Here is a 15,103-nt window from a genome sequence, read left to right as displayed (position 1 = left end):
GCCCTGGGGCCTGATTCTCCATAGTTCTGCATCTCAGGCAGCCATTTACACCGTGCAAAGTGAGCGCACAATGCACCAGCTCTCGTGCGAGTTTGGCACATTTGGATTTGGCTCTCCTGGATATGTTTCAAACCAGAATCTTTCCAGTCCAGGGCCTGAGCTCTGCATCCTCACTAGTGAGAAGAGCTTATCTATGGACCGGACGCTTCTCACTTCACACAAGCAAAACTCCGTTGATTTCAGTGGGCCCATTCCCTGATGACTGCGACATTGGGCTCAGCAATCCATAAGTGCCTCTAAAGCAGCGTTCATTTAGTGCAGTTGTTTTTAAAAACCTGCTGCTACAGTGTTAACAGGAGCAGCTTTCGGTCTCTATCAGGGACTGAGCAGAGTTCAGTGCCAGGAAATTAATTGCCCAGAATACAAAAGCCAAAATCTGAGCCAATCCTTTGAGCCTTTCCAGCTATAGGACTGAATCTCCACTAAGCTGACCTAAAAGAAAACACATCGTCTGAGGGAAGAGTTCTCCCTATTTATTATGTGCCATTATACGCCGCTCTAACGAGCATACATGCATGCATTTTAAATAGGTATTTTCAAACATTGGGTATGCTAATTAGAGTTCATTTCTGAATGTGGTTTTCAGGGCTATTAACTATATAAACCACAGCTGAATTATGGCTAGGCTACCCATGGTAGCTAGAACGATATATCTCCCGTTCCACCTCGAGGTCTAGCTCTTGTGAATATTTTATCATTGTGTGGGTTTGCAGCACAGCTGGTCTGACATAATGGTGCTCTCAGCTCCACCGGAGTAGATCCAGAGTTACTGCATTGAATCAGTGAAGTCACTGGAGAAAATGAAAGCAGAAATTGGCTCCAAGAGTCTTTTCAGGAGAGGAGAGGGGGAACTGAGAAAGAGAGATCATAGAGCACATCAAAGTGAGGGGTAAGGAGAGAAATGAAGGCAGGGTCTGTCCCTGAGAGAAGGATGGGGAGAGCAAGGAGGCCACTTGGGGTCTGAGGAAGGGAGACTCAAGAAACTCGTCTGGGACCATTCAATTTTATTCCATGTCTTGACCCTTCACGCCAGTCTAGCCTTGGAATTATTTCCATCCCCAAAGTGGGAGATCCAGGAGGAGGGTTAACGTCTTAAAAGAAACTATTTGGTGACCTAGTCAGAAGAAACCTTGAAGTGGGTGATGCAGCAATAGAAACAGCTCCTTAAAGCCTAGTGGTGAAAACTCTGCCCCTGGGAAGCATGCTGGTACCCCACCACCAGGGCCGCCCGGGGGTGGAGGGGCAAGTGGGGTCTTTCACTCACTCTGTGGGTCTCTCTCTCTCTCTGCAGCTTTTAAAGTTAAAATAAAGTAATACAGCAATTTTTAAAGAAGCACATTTGCTCACTATTAACAATGGCTGCTTGCCAGACATTGGAGGCTACAAAGTGCAGGTCCGGAATTTTAGTCATATAAGGCTAAATTCTGCCATGAGTTAAATATTCACAATTCAGTAACGGGAGTTGCCCACATGTAACCAATGGCAGAACATGGACCCTACATGTATGACTTAGTAGCTTAGGGGCTCGTATCAAGGAAGAGTAGAACCATGCATCAATTCATTCCTGATGTAACTCCACTGAGTCAAGAACAATGACGCTGGGAGCTACAGCTGTGGGGTTATCTTCTGCATGTAACCCTTCTGCCCCTCTAAGTTGGCAGCAACAAGGGCTGGGTTCAGTATCCAGGGGTTCCGTTTCAATAACGCAATGCAAAACCGGCTCGAGCCCCCACCCAGTGACCTGGGACAATTACCTACCACCCCCCCCGGGCGCCTCTAGGAGGCAATACTTCCCCACTCGCAAGCACGAAGTCTGAGTGTAGCAAAATCCTTTTAATAAAGGAGGGAAACAATGCGGCATCACGTTGGAGAGACACCACAAACAGGACTATACACACACCATAAGCAAAACCCACCTCCAAGTACATTTGGCACTGTCCTTAGGGTCTTAAGTCCAATCACCCCAAAGTCCAACAACCCAAAAGTCTCAGTCTCTGGTCAGTGCCACCCCAGAGTTAAAAAGTTTATCTACAGAGTTTTACCCCCCCCAGCCTGGGTGGAAATGGGGGGGGGGGTCACGCACACAAGGTGCTAAGGGACACCTTACGTGGGCCAGGGCCGACTGCCCCGCTTCTCCGTGGAGTTCTGCTGCAGCCTTCACCACGACTGGCTCCACTCCACCAGCTGTGCCGCTCCTTCAGCAGACCCTGAACCACGTCAGCCGTCCCCGCAAACCGCTCCACACTGCTCACTGTTCCATGGGCTGCTCCAACGTGCTGCAGACTGCTCCGCTCTGCCAGCTGCTTGGTGATAGATCTTCAGGCTCTCCCACTACTTAACACAGCACTCAGTGTTCTCAGCTCTTAGTGATTTCAACTTGTAGTAGGAGAGCCCCAGTGCCACATGGCCCAACATGAATTCAGGTCAGCAACCTCTAGATGGACTCCTAAAGGATTCAAAATTAGCTCTGCTCTTTAACAGTGGAGAGAGGAGGAAGTGCAATTGGTGTTCCAGGCCCTCAAAAGGGGCCCATACCATCAGGTACACACACCAGTCCCCAACCTCTCTCTCCTTTCACTGGGTTTTGGAACCCCTGTCCCTTGTCTAGCAAGTACTATTTAATGTAGGTTGAGTCATTTCTGTCATAAAGCAGTCTCATAGTTCCTCATTCACATAATTAAGGTAACAGCCCCTTTTTTTCCTTCCTGCCCCAATAACAAAGAAATTGGGGATTCCACAGTGTGAAAATAACCTTCCCATGCTGCTGTGTGTTATGCTAAGTGGAGTGGGTTTACCAATGCAAATGCACATTCCTAAAATTCCTTTGCCCACTCCTCATAATGTACCACCAGATGTCAGGGTAGGGCTCATCCTGACTCTGCTTACATCCTCCCCCCAGCCGAGAATTTGTCGTCCCGACAAATCACATTCCCTACTATACCAACTTACTGGTCCCCTCCAAAGGGCCTCAGATAGCCCACTTTAGCTTTCACAAACCTGTGTGCTAAATGTATTGGCTCCTCACTAATCACCCCAGGTGCATCATAAGTTAGCCGTTTCACTGGTCTTATTACTCTGTCTCGCCTATGAAGAAACTCTGTTGCTGTGGTAGGGGGGACATCCTCTTGAGTGACGGATGGGGAGGTTTCCTGTGAGTTCCCCTCGGATACTGGCATAGGCCCCTGCATTTCTAGTTCTAACCGTGGAGGATCGAAGGTGCTTGGGACATCTTCCATCTGTATGTCGCCACTGTCCAATAATCTGTGTAAGTCATTACACGGGGGTTCCACCAGTGGCTCAGGAGTGTCAGGAATGGGCCTAAATACTTCTGCCATAGGGTTTAGGGCGGAAGAGGAGGTAGTCTCTTTTGATTCAGCTGATCGAGACTGCAATCTTGTCTTCATCCTAGGATACACCATGGTTGTGTCTTCCTCCTCGTATTCGTTCTGCCCAATTGCCCTGTTGTGGCCCATCTCATAAGGGCTGCCTACCAATTCCCCCACCGTGAGCAAAAGGTTTCTATGCACGGTCTTTGTCTGCCCTGGACCCTCTTCAGGTTTGATCTTGTAGACCGGCAGGTCTCCTAGCTTTTCCATCACCAAGTAAGGTATTGCCTTCCATCTGTCAGCTATCTTGTGTTTGCCAGCGATACCCAAATTTCGCAGCAGGACTCTGTCCCCTGGCTGGAGCTCTTGCGGACGTACTCTAGCATCATATCGATGTTTGTTACGATCTGCATTCTTCTGAGCTGCAGATGTAGCTAAGTGGTAAGCATCCCGCAGCTTTTCTCGTAGTCGGGATACATATTGCTGATGGGTTTCATAGCTATCGCCATCCTCTGATACACCAAAGCACAGGTCTATGGGTAATCTTGGTTCTCGCCCAAACATCAAGAGATATGGGGTGACCCCCGTAGCGTCGTTCTTGGTGGCGTTGTAGGCATGCACCAGAAATGCAACATGTTGGCTCCAGGTTGCCTTCTGCTCTGGCCGCAAAGTCCCTAACATATCTAACAGGGTTCGGTTGAACCTCTCTGGCTGAGGGTCACCCTGCGGGTGATAAGGCGTTGTCCTCGACTTTTTAATTCCTGCTATCCTCAGCACCTCCTTCAGAAGGTGACTCTCAAAGTCTCGTCCCTGATCCGAGTGTATCCGGGCTGGGAATCCATAAACTGAGAAATATTTTTCCCAAAGTACCCGAGCGACAGTGGTGGCCCTCTGATCACGTGTGGGATATGCCTGCGCATATCGCGTATAATGGTCGGTCACGACCAGAATGTTCCCAATATTCCTCTTGTCCACTTCTAAAGACAAGAAATCAATGCAAACCAGCTCCAGAGGTTTGTTGCTGGTAATGTTCTTCAGATATGCAGCCCTCGTGGGCAGAGTTTTCCTTTGAACACATCGAGCGCAGGTCTCACATTTCCTGCGAACATCTTCAGCCATCCGGGGCCAATAGAACCTACTGCGGGTAAGTTCCAGGGTCCTCTCCATCCCTAAATGTCCAAAGTCATCATGCAGGGCCCTCATGGCCAGGGCTCTGTACTCTTTCGGCAGCACTAGTTGGTTCCGTTGCTTTTGTAGAGAGTCTGTGGTCACGCGGTGTAGCACTCCCTGAATCAGTTTTAGCTTGGTCCATTCTCTCAATAGTAGTTTGCCCTCTGGGGTAGGTGGGACAACCGCAGCTGGGCCTCGCCCCTCCCTTTTGGCAAGTAGTGTATCACGAATGTCAATATCTTGCAGCTGGGCTTCCTGCCAGTCAGCCGCATTGAGCACGGGCAAGGGAGATTGGTCCAAAGCAATATAGTTCACTGAAGCAGAAGGCACGCATTCAGGGGGCAGGCCCAAAGCTTCAGCAACGCATCCATGAAGGCTCTCATGGGCCTCCGGCTCTCTGCGACTCACGCTGCAAATAGCTCTCACTCCATCCGTGGGTATCACAGCAACTCCTGGTGCTTGTGGACGCCTGGACAATGCATCTGCATCTACATTGCTTCTCCCTGATCGGTATTGAATGCTGAAGTCATAGCTAGCCAAAGCAGCCACCCATCTTTGCCCTGTAGCATCCAGTTTAGCACTTGTTAACACATAAGTCAGTGGGTTGTTGTCTGTCCACACCTGGAACTGAGCACCATACAAGTAGTCTCGAAATTTCTCAGTGATGGCCCATTTCAGGGCCAAGAACTCCAGCTTGTGGGTGGGATAGCGTGTTTCACTATCAGACAGTCCTCGGCTGGCAAAGGCTACAGGTTTACGCTTGCCTTCCACCTCCTGGTACAGTACTGCTCCCAGACCCTCCAAACTGGCATCAGTATGCAGGATGAATGGCTTGCTTGGGTCAGCAAAGACTAGGACAGGGGCATGAGTTAGGCAAGTAATGATTTCTCGAAAAGCCCTTTCACATCTCTCATTCCACCGTGGCCCAAAGGGTTCGAAGGGACCATAGTGTCTCTGCACAGAAGGCCCTTTATTCTTGGTCTTAGATTTGTTCTTGCTGGACTGATATCCCCTGGTAAGATCATTGAGGGGTTTTACAATTGTAGCATAGTTTTTCACAAATCTACGGTAGTAGCCACTAAACCCAAGGAAAGTCTTGAGTTCTCTGTAGTTGCTTGGACGTGGCCATGTAGTGAGTGCTTCTATTTTATCAGGATCAGTACTCACACCCTCTTGGGATACGATGTGGCCCACATACTTCACCGAGGTCCTGCAGAACTGACATTTGTCAATTGAAAGCTTCAAACCATAATCCTCCAACCTATCAAGCACTTTAAGAAGTCTTTCTTCATGCTCTTCCAAAGTTCTTCCAAACACAATCAAGTCATCCAAATAAACTAACACTTGCAGTAAATTCATGTCTCCCACAACTTTCTCCATAAGACGTTGAAATGTGGCAGGTGCTCCAGAAATCCCTTGGGGCATGCGTTCGAACTGATAAAACCCTAATGGGCAGATGAAGGCTGTCTTCTCCTTATCTTCTTCACCCAGAGGGATCTGGTAGTATCCACTCCGAAGATCCAACACAGAGAACCACTGGCTTCCCAGCAAACAGTCTAAGGCATCTTGGACTCGAGGCATTGTGTACTGATCAACCACAGTACGGCGGTTTAGGGTGCGGTAGTCAATACACATCCGGATTTTCCCATTCTTTTTACGGACCACCACAATGGGTGAGGCGTATGAGCTGCGGGACTCTGTAATGATGCCATTTGCAGCCAGCTCTTGAAGATGTTGTCGCACATCTTCCATCTCGGAGAGAGCAAGCCTCCTAGATCTCTCTCTGAAAGGTCGGGAGTCATGTAGTCTGATGTTGTGCTCTACTCCTTTTGCGCATCCCACATCCCACTCATGCAGTGAGAACACCTTGGGTCTTTCACAAAGTTTCCTCCTCAGGCGATCTTTCCACTCCTCCGACAATGGTGAATCTCCAAAGTCAAACTTTGCTGGGTCTATTGTCGGAACTTGAGTCTCGCACTGGGGTTTCACAATTGATTCAGGCTCGAAGAGGTCTGCTATCTTTTGTCCTTGCTTCACAACAACATCTCGACTTGTTTCATTAGCAATCAGTATAGTCACCTTTTCCTGGGCTTCAGCAGGTAGGGTTATGACTCCACTGGGGACCAGCACTCCTTCCGGGAGCTCTCCTTCAACTGGCTGCTCTATCATTGCTAATGCCCCTTTACTGCCTTTCAGCCTGGTACTCATAACAAGCACCTCTTGCTCTGTCCTTGCGGGCACTACTAAGGGGGTTGTGCCCATGTACTTCAGTGCCCCAATCGGTAGCTCAGATGTCTCCTTTTTAGCGCTCTCAATCTTCCTATAAGCTTCAGCACAAAGCGTATGGATCATCAGGGTACTCAGGTACTGGTCCCCAGCCCGTCGTCTGCAGTAATCCGCGAGCACCTTGAAGAGACTGGAGTTGGTCCCTATCAGCACAGACACATCAGAGGTTCCTTTAGGGTCAGGGCATATTAAGGCAGCTGTGTCTACCTCTTCCCTTACCCCAGCAACCTCCTCTGGGAATTCCAGGTGCACTATGACATACCCTTGGTAGGGGTATTCATCCATGCTGAGGCCACACAGACCAATGCCAGTCAGTGGCTGTACAGGCAGGTGCCTAAGCATCTGTTGGTAGAATGACTGAAATATAATAGTCACTTGAGATCCAGTGTCAAGCACGGCTTTACACTCCACCCCTTCAATCCTCACCATGACCTCTGCTCGAGGCCCTATCAGTCCTGCAGGGATCCCAGCTGGACGGTCTCTTCTGGGGGAATCTTCAAATCCTGTAGGCCTAGGTGGTCTCCATTCCCAGACCTTCTGACAGCTACTGCGTCTCTCCCAACTGATCCTCAGCTTTTCATACACTAAGGAAGGGTTCTCTTCCTTATGGCAGTTAGCAGCACTGTGCCCATCCTGACCACACCGGTAGCAAAAGAATTGTCCTTTCCCCCTTCGCCAGGGTGCGATAGTGGCTCTAGATACTGACTTCTCCATTGTCACAGTCTGAGGCTCCTTATTCCTGGAAATCTTAGCTCGGTCAATGGTGCTTTGCAGCTCAGCTATCCGTTCCGTCAGGACCTGCATTTGTTGGGCAAGTTCCTCTGTGGTGCTCACCATCAGTACACTGGCCATTTGCAGTGGCGTTGTGCTGCCTGGTTCCAATGTTTGGGCTTCCCAACACTCGCTGGCAGCCTGCCTTTCTTCCTCTTCCCTGACCTCCTTTATCAGCTGGGAGTAACTTGGGGGATGTTCCTGCCGTTCTCTTAGTCGGAGATGAAGTAGGATCGGGTTCTGATACTGAGTCCCTCTTACAACTTGAGCCAGTCTGGTCTGATCCATCTGCTCAGCAGTCACTGCTCCCCTCATAACAGCTCTCTGAAGTAGTCTCTCCAGCCTCTGTATATAGGCTGAAATTTTCTCACCCCTTTCCTGTCGGGAATCAAGGAATTTACAGTAACTATCCTCAGGGCTCTCTACGCTCCCAAAGGTATTATCAAGGGCCTCTAAGCAATCCTTCACACTGACCTCAGGGTCAATGAGCTTCAGGGTGCGAAGTACATCTAATGCTGGGCCACTAAGGCTGTCTATTAGACATCTTCGCTTTTCTACATCAGGTACGGCCCACTCCCGCAGCATTTCAGTGGTATGCTCCAACCAGGGTTCAAACTCCTCTTCCCCAGCAAATAACCTTAACTTACGACAAGAGTTTGACGTAGCATAGGCCAACACAATCTTTTCCAATATATGCCTCAGTGCTTGTGCCCAATCATTGGCTGAGGCTGCCGCCCCTGAGCTAGGGGCTGCAGGACTGGGGCCCAACAAACCCGACATATTAGCCATTATACAAACAGTAATTCCCTCAAAATATAAACACAATTGTTTCCCAATACAGTGGAACACTCAACAGGTGCTTGCGAGGGGTACTGACCCAGGGATCCCGGACGAGCCCCCAAAAATGTAACCCTTCTGCCCCTCTAAGTTGGCAGCAACAAGGGCTGGGTTCAGTATCCAGGGGTTCCGTTTCAATAACGCAATGCAAAACCGGCTCGAGCCCCCACCCAGTGACCTGGGACAATTACCTACCACCCCCCCCGGGCGCCTCTAGGAGGCAATACTTCCCCACTCGCAAGCACGAAGTCTGAGTGTAGCAAAATCCTTTTAATAAAGGAGGGAAACAATGCGGCATCACGTTGGAGAGACACCACAAACAGGACTATACACACACCATAAGCAAAACCCACCTCCAAGTACATTTGGCACTGTCCTTAGGGTCTTAAGTCCAATCACCCCAAAGTCCAACAACCCAAAAGTCTCAGTCTCTGGTCAGTGCCACCCCAGAGTTAAAAAGTTTATCTACAGAGTTTTACCCCCCCCAGCCTGGGTGGAAATGGGGGGGGGGGTCACGCACACAAGGTGCTAAGGGACACCTTACGTGGGCCAGGGCCGACTGCCCCGCTTCTCCGTGGAGTTCTGCTGCAGCCTTCACCACGACTGGCTCCACTCCACCAGCTGTGCCGCTCCTTCAGCAGACCCGTGAACCACGTCAGCCGTCCCCGCAAACCGCTCCACACTGCTCACTGTTCCATGGGCTGCTCCAACGTGCTGCAGACTGCTCCGCTCTGCCAGCTGCTTGGTGATAGATCTTCAGGCTCTCCCACTACTTAACACAGCACTCAGTGTTCTCAGCTCTTAGTGATTTCAACTTGTAGTAGGAGAGCCCCAGTGCCACATGGCCCAACATGAATTCAGGTCAGCAACCTCTAGATGGACTCCTAAAGGATTCAAAATTAGCTCTGCTCTTTAACAGTGGAGAGAGGAGGAAGTGCAATTGGTGTTCCAGGCCCTCAAAAGGGGCCCATACCATCAGGTACACACACCAGTCCCCAACCTCTCTCTCCTTTCACTGGGTTTTGGAACCCCTGTCCCTTGTCTAGCAAGTACTATTTAATGTAGGTTGAGTCATTTCTGTCATAAAGCAGTCTCATAGTTCCTCATTCACATAATTAAGGTAACAGCCCCTTTTTTTCCTTCCTGCCCCAATAACAAAGAAATTGGGGATTCCACAGTGTGAAAATAACCTTCCCATGCTGCTGTGTGTTATGCTAAGTGGAGTGGGTTTACCAATGCAAATGCACATTCCTAAAATTCCTTTGCCCACTCCTCATAATGTACCACCAGATGTCAGGGTAGGGCTCATCCTGACTCTGCTTACATGCACAAACCCTATCTTGTGCAGTTAAAAGATGGGACACAAAGAGTAGGAATAAGTGGTTAGTTTTCAGAATGGAAAGCGGTAAATAGTCACGTCCCCCAGGGGTCTGTACTGGGACCAGCACCGTTCAACATAGTCATAAATGATTGGGAAAAAGGGGTAAACAGTGAGGTGGCAACTTTCAGACAATACGAAATTACTCAAGATAGTTAAGTCCAAAGCAGACTGAGAAGAGATACAAAAGGATCTCACAAAGCTGGGTGAGTGGACAAGAGGGGATGGATCACTTGATAGCCTGTTTTGTTCATTCCCCCTGAAGCATTGGCATTGGCCACTGTCAGAAGACAGGATATTCGGCTACATGGACCATTGATCTGACCCAATATGGCTGTTCTTATGAAGAGCCAAATTAGCCTAAGGGGTTAATTTTACTGACGTCCATGACAAAATTCCCATTGATTTCAATGGCACTAGCATTTGGACCAATATGTGTTAATAGGGTTTCGAGATCATAATTTAGATTGAAAACAGGGCCCTTCCTGGGTAGGCCAAGCATTCCCACGGCTCCTGCTCACTCACCCTACGTTCTAATCACTGCTCTTCTGGTTTAACTCTCCCCGTCAAGGAGGCAGCATCTTTACTAGATTATTTTAGAAGAAAATTTAATTGCTGATAATTCATTTAACAACCAAACGGGTAATTTGCACATTACCTTTGAAGATGATAAAATTGAGCGATGTGTTTGTGAATCAGAGAGAGGACGGGAATACCATGGAAACCTGTCCTTGACAGAAGCAACAATACCACAGAGATGTAGTTTACTCGTGTGTTAAAAAGTCCATTATGCAAACTGCCTGCAATGCTGACAGAGAACAAAAGGCCTGTCCATGGACTGATAAAGTGGTTTGCTTCAGTTTCAACATCAGCTGTATAAAGATTTCTAACACTGACATCTTGAACTGCCTTGAAAGTGGAAATGCAGGATGTGCTCTCCATAAACCACACCATACGTCAGCAATAACAATCCTCTCAAAGCTGTTCCCAGAAGAGCATTTCCTTCTTTGAAAAAAAAATATTGATAACTTACTACTTCTTTTCCACACAGTGCTGCTCACTGGCAACAGCACTAGCTGTAATGCCGGCACTTACCATAACGATCCCAGGCAGAAGGTATCACTTCATTCTAGACGGTGGGGGATGGAGATTTTGTTCCTGGCAGGGTTCAGAGAAACTAGAATGTCTGGCTTGTTGCCTGCCAGCCACATTAGTGACAGGACACACCACAATACAGCTGCATTCATCTCTAGCTGGACGACTTCTATTCAAGCTGAGCGCTACGGCCCATGGACAACTCACAGAAGTCAACAGACAGATTCCAACTGCTGTCAGTAGGAACTGGGTGCAGGGCTGTAGGATTCCAAGGCCTGTGCTGCACCAGCAGAGGTGGGCATGCACACAATGCAGGCTGTGGGCCCCCAGCAGGAGCAGGTTTTCCTGGCACACTTCCAAGTGTCAGAAGCTGCCTGGGCGAGACCTTCCAGGGGACAGAGCCAGGCCAGCTGTGAAGTGTGCTGACCCAGCCGCTCTCCCAGGCGGTGGCCGGTCGGCTCCCAGGAAGTAAAGATGCCTGCGCTCCCAAGTGCAACCGCTCATGCTAGTGCCGCAGAGGGGAGTGAATGTGTGTTCAACCCCTGGAGCCCAGTCTTGTAAAGGGATGAGCAGATCCTAGGGGGCAGTGATCACCCTTCAATTATGAGTAGGAAGAGCGAGTGCTTAGGGGGTCACTGGCCCACAGTGCTCTGCACTGCGCAGGATCAGGTGCTAGAACGTTCAAACATCTTCCTCATGGGATGGGGCCTGATCCTGCTGCTACTGATTTCCAAGGATGCAGGATGGGGCATGCGGCACACTCGGAGTCCCAGCCTCAGCTGGTGTGAAGCAGTGAAGCTCCTCGCTGTGCCTCTGTGGGTCACAGCTGAGAATACCAGATTCCAGACCAACTGATGCGAAACAGGGCCCCACACTGGGGGTTATTCTGTCATTAGATATACCAAGCCAGTAAACTTCTGTCTCACTACACTGGCGAACAAGAAGTCAAAAATGCATTCGGCATTCCAGCCCTGGTATCCCCACCCAGACACCAATTTAATCAAACAAAGTATCCTACTAATCCCAAGAGATCAGCCATGTAGCCAGGCCAATATAGAACTCAGATCTTACCCAATAATCACACTGTTGCCAATCCTTTAGTATCCAATATCTAAAGGTTTATTTATAAGAGAAAAGAAAGAGGAGAGAGTTAAAATGGTCAAAGACATCACGTCCATGCAATCATTGCAAAGTTCTTGGTCAGGGTGGAGCATTGATGTTACAGACGGCTGGCTTGTGAAGTCTCTGGGAACTGCCATATTCTGGCTAAAGCGTCCAGAGGAAGTCTCACTAATGGGGACAAGCGGCTTCTATATCCACTGTGAGTGCTAAGTATTCGTTGTTGGCCCATCAACTTGAATAGCTCATTCACAATGTGCTGGCTAGGCCAGATGTAAACACCCTGTGTTACTCTAGGAGCAAAACACATTTGAAATACTGGTACATAGTCAATATTTATAACTTTAGAAACAAAGATGATATATGCACACAAACAGGATAATCATATTTGATGAATTGTAACTTTTCCATTGATCCCTCACAGGACAACAGACTTTGTCGAAGATTTGTTGCAGTTGTCTAACGGTGGCAATTTACTGATATGAAAGGCCATGTTACAATCATACAGCATCACAAAGCTCCATTAAAGTCAAGCCCACTGCTGAAGCCAGCAGAACCACATGGACTGGCATCAGCTGAGGATCTGGCTCTTCATCTCTTAAATAAAAGATCCAAGTATGCAACCAACCAACCCTTTCCACTCCAAGGGCCTGGGTACCCCTTTGGGGCCTGGCCTGCAGTAAGGGGCAATTTGGAGCCACACCACCCCCTGCAGAGAGTTGGAAGGCATTTGGTGTGGAAGAGGCAGAATGCCTCCTGGTGCTTCTGGGCACACAGTGGCAGGATGCCCACTGCTCACATGTCTCTGGGAGGGTTAGGTTATTACCTTTGCATGGGTAGAGCCATTGGGACCATGATCCTGTTTCCTCCCCACCTGCCCTGGGGTTCCATGTGCCCCAGGGAAGTAGAGATGGAGTCATCTGCATGCAGGGACTAGAATTCCACCTGGCCCTTCTGGGAGCCACAGAAAGAGGAAAGATCCCCCCCCCCACACCTATGTAAAGCTCCTGCCTTAGCATGTAGGAGGATGTCACACACAGACACAAGCATGGCACTGAATAACAGGCAAAAACAGGTGTGGGGGGAGGAAGGAACAAACAAACTCAGGGATGTCTTTTGGGGCTTTTAAACTAGAAAACAGAAATGCTGTCCCATAATTATCCTTCACCTAGAGGTCTGACTAGCAGCTACAGGAATATCAGGTTTTTATACATTCATAGATTATTAGGGTTGGAAAGGATCTCAGGAGATCATCTAGTCCCACCACCTGCTCAAAACAGGACTGATCCCTAAATGGCCCCCTCAAGGATTGAACTCAACCCTGGGTTTAGCAGGCCAGTGCTCAAACCACTGAGCTATCCCTGCCCCCCCCCTTTATATTTTAATGAGAAGGCCAGTTTATTTTACACGGATTTGTACTTTAATTGGAGTGAGTGAGGTGCATTAAGAGGACACATGAATTAATGGCATTATTTATAATCCATCTCATTATTACCCACAGCTTGACATTTCATACAGTTGCTAATTCTTTTAACCAATTTCCTTTGTTGGAAATAAAACCATAATGCTTCATCTGTGATTAGTTAGAAGGGGTTCTGTGTTGTTTGTTTAAATTTTAAAAGCTCCTTTAAAAGAAAGGCTCCATGCTTGCGTGACACGACTCACTTGAATTAGAGTCCTGAATACAAAAATGTTCATGTTGAATCTGATGAATGAACAATGAACAAATTACATGCTTGTTTCATCTGCCTCGTCTTACTTTTGATCTCTAATATTAGATTGTTATAATTGTGTTTGAGCTCCTCGTGCGTATATTATTGTTTATGTTGCTATAGAAAATGTGAAATTTAATGTGTTCGCTCATAGGCTTAAAAGGAAGTTTTCCCTCTTTTCTTCTCTCTTTGATGTGCTAATCAAAACCATGTTATAACAAACGTTTAAGTATTATTTTGAAATGGAATCTAACAGGTAGATCGCTCCTTTAAAAGCAGCTGCAATGTTGTATTAGACTTGCCTCCCATATACTTTTCTTTTGAAGGCTACATTGAATTGAAAATAAATTGTTGGCAGGGGCCACAGTGAGTGCAGAATCTCGAAAGGTTTTAAATCTGAGCTCTGACTTCAAGGTTTTAAAGTTTCAAAACGTTTGAAAACTTTTATAGAACCCTGTGTGAAAACAGACACACACTAGCTTACAATAAATAAATGACTTTTTTAGTTCTATGTCAGAATTTAATGCCAGAAAGAACCACCAGACCATCTGGTCTGACCACAACTCCCATTCCCCCACCCCCCAGCAGCTGCCCATTAGACCAAAGTATCAGCCCACAGGTGACTAGACTGTGACGTGCCACTGGCAGAGAACAGCAGGACCGAGGGGCACCAATGCCCAAGGCCCCTGCAATGCAGGGAAAGGATTAAGTAAAATATGCCCAGAGAATCCTGGCAAGTGCCCCACCCCCACAGGCTACAGAGGAAGAGAAAAACCCCAAGATCCCTGCCGGTCAGACCTAGGGGAAAATTCCTTCCCAGCCCACACCTGGCATATCATTTGAAGACAACATCTCAGTTTGCAGCTTGGAAAAAACAACAATTTCTTTCTTCCTTGAGCTAATATGATCTGGAATAAATGCTACCCACTAACTCCGGAGCCCTGGAGTGCCGTTATCACAGAGTCGCTTTCAGAACAGAGCCACACTTTAATAAAAAGGAACATTGGGGCAGATTCCCTTGGAGCATTCTTACGGGACTGGAAAGCTGGCATAGTAGGAACATTACAATAGGCTGGAGTGAGAGAAATAGCTTTTCCAGCTCTTGCTATTCTGGAGAATGGTGGAAGGAAATCTCCTTTGGGCCTGTTCTCCCTTTCCAGCCACATTAAATACAGCGCGCCAGATTTACTCCATTATTTAGATGCCTAGCTGCAACTTTAGGTAGCTAAATAACTTTGCAAATCTGGCTCAGGGGCCATTGCAACAACTGGGGTGCTGGCCATCTCCATAGCCCCCTTGCCCTTTACTGAACAGGAAAACTCACTACTCTAGAGGGCCACTGTCTTTAC

Source organism: Mauremys mutica, chromosome 9, assembly GCF_020497125.1.
Source record: "Mauremys mutica isolate MM-2020 ecotype Southern chromosome 9, ASM2049712v1, whole genome shotgun sequence".
In the NCBI taxonomy this organism is placed as follows: Eukaryota; Metazoa; Chordata; order Testudines; family Geoemydidae; genus Mauremys; species Mauremys mutica.
The sequence above is the reverse complement of the archived record's forward strand: the minus strand, read 5'-3'. Positions refer to the sequence as shown.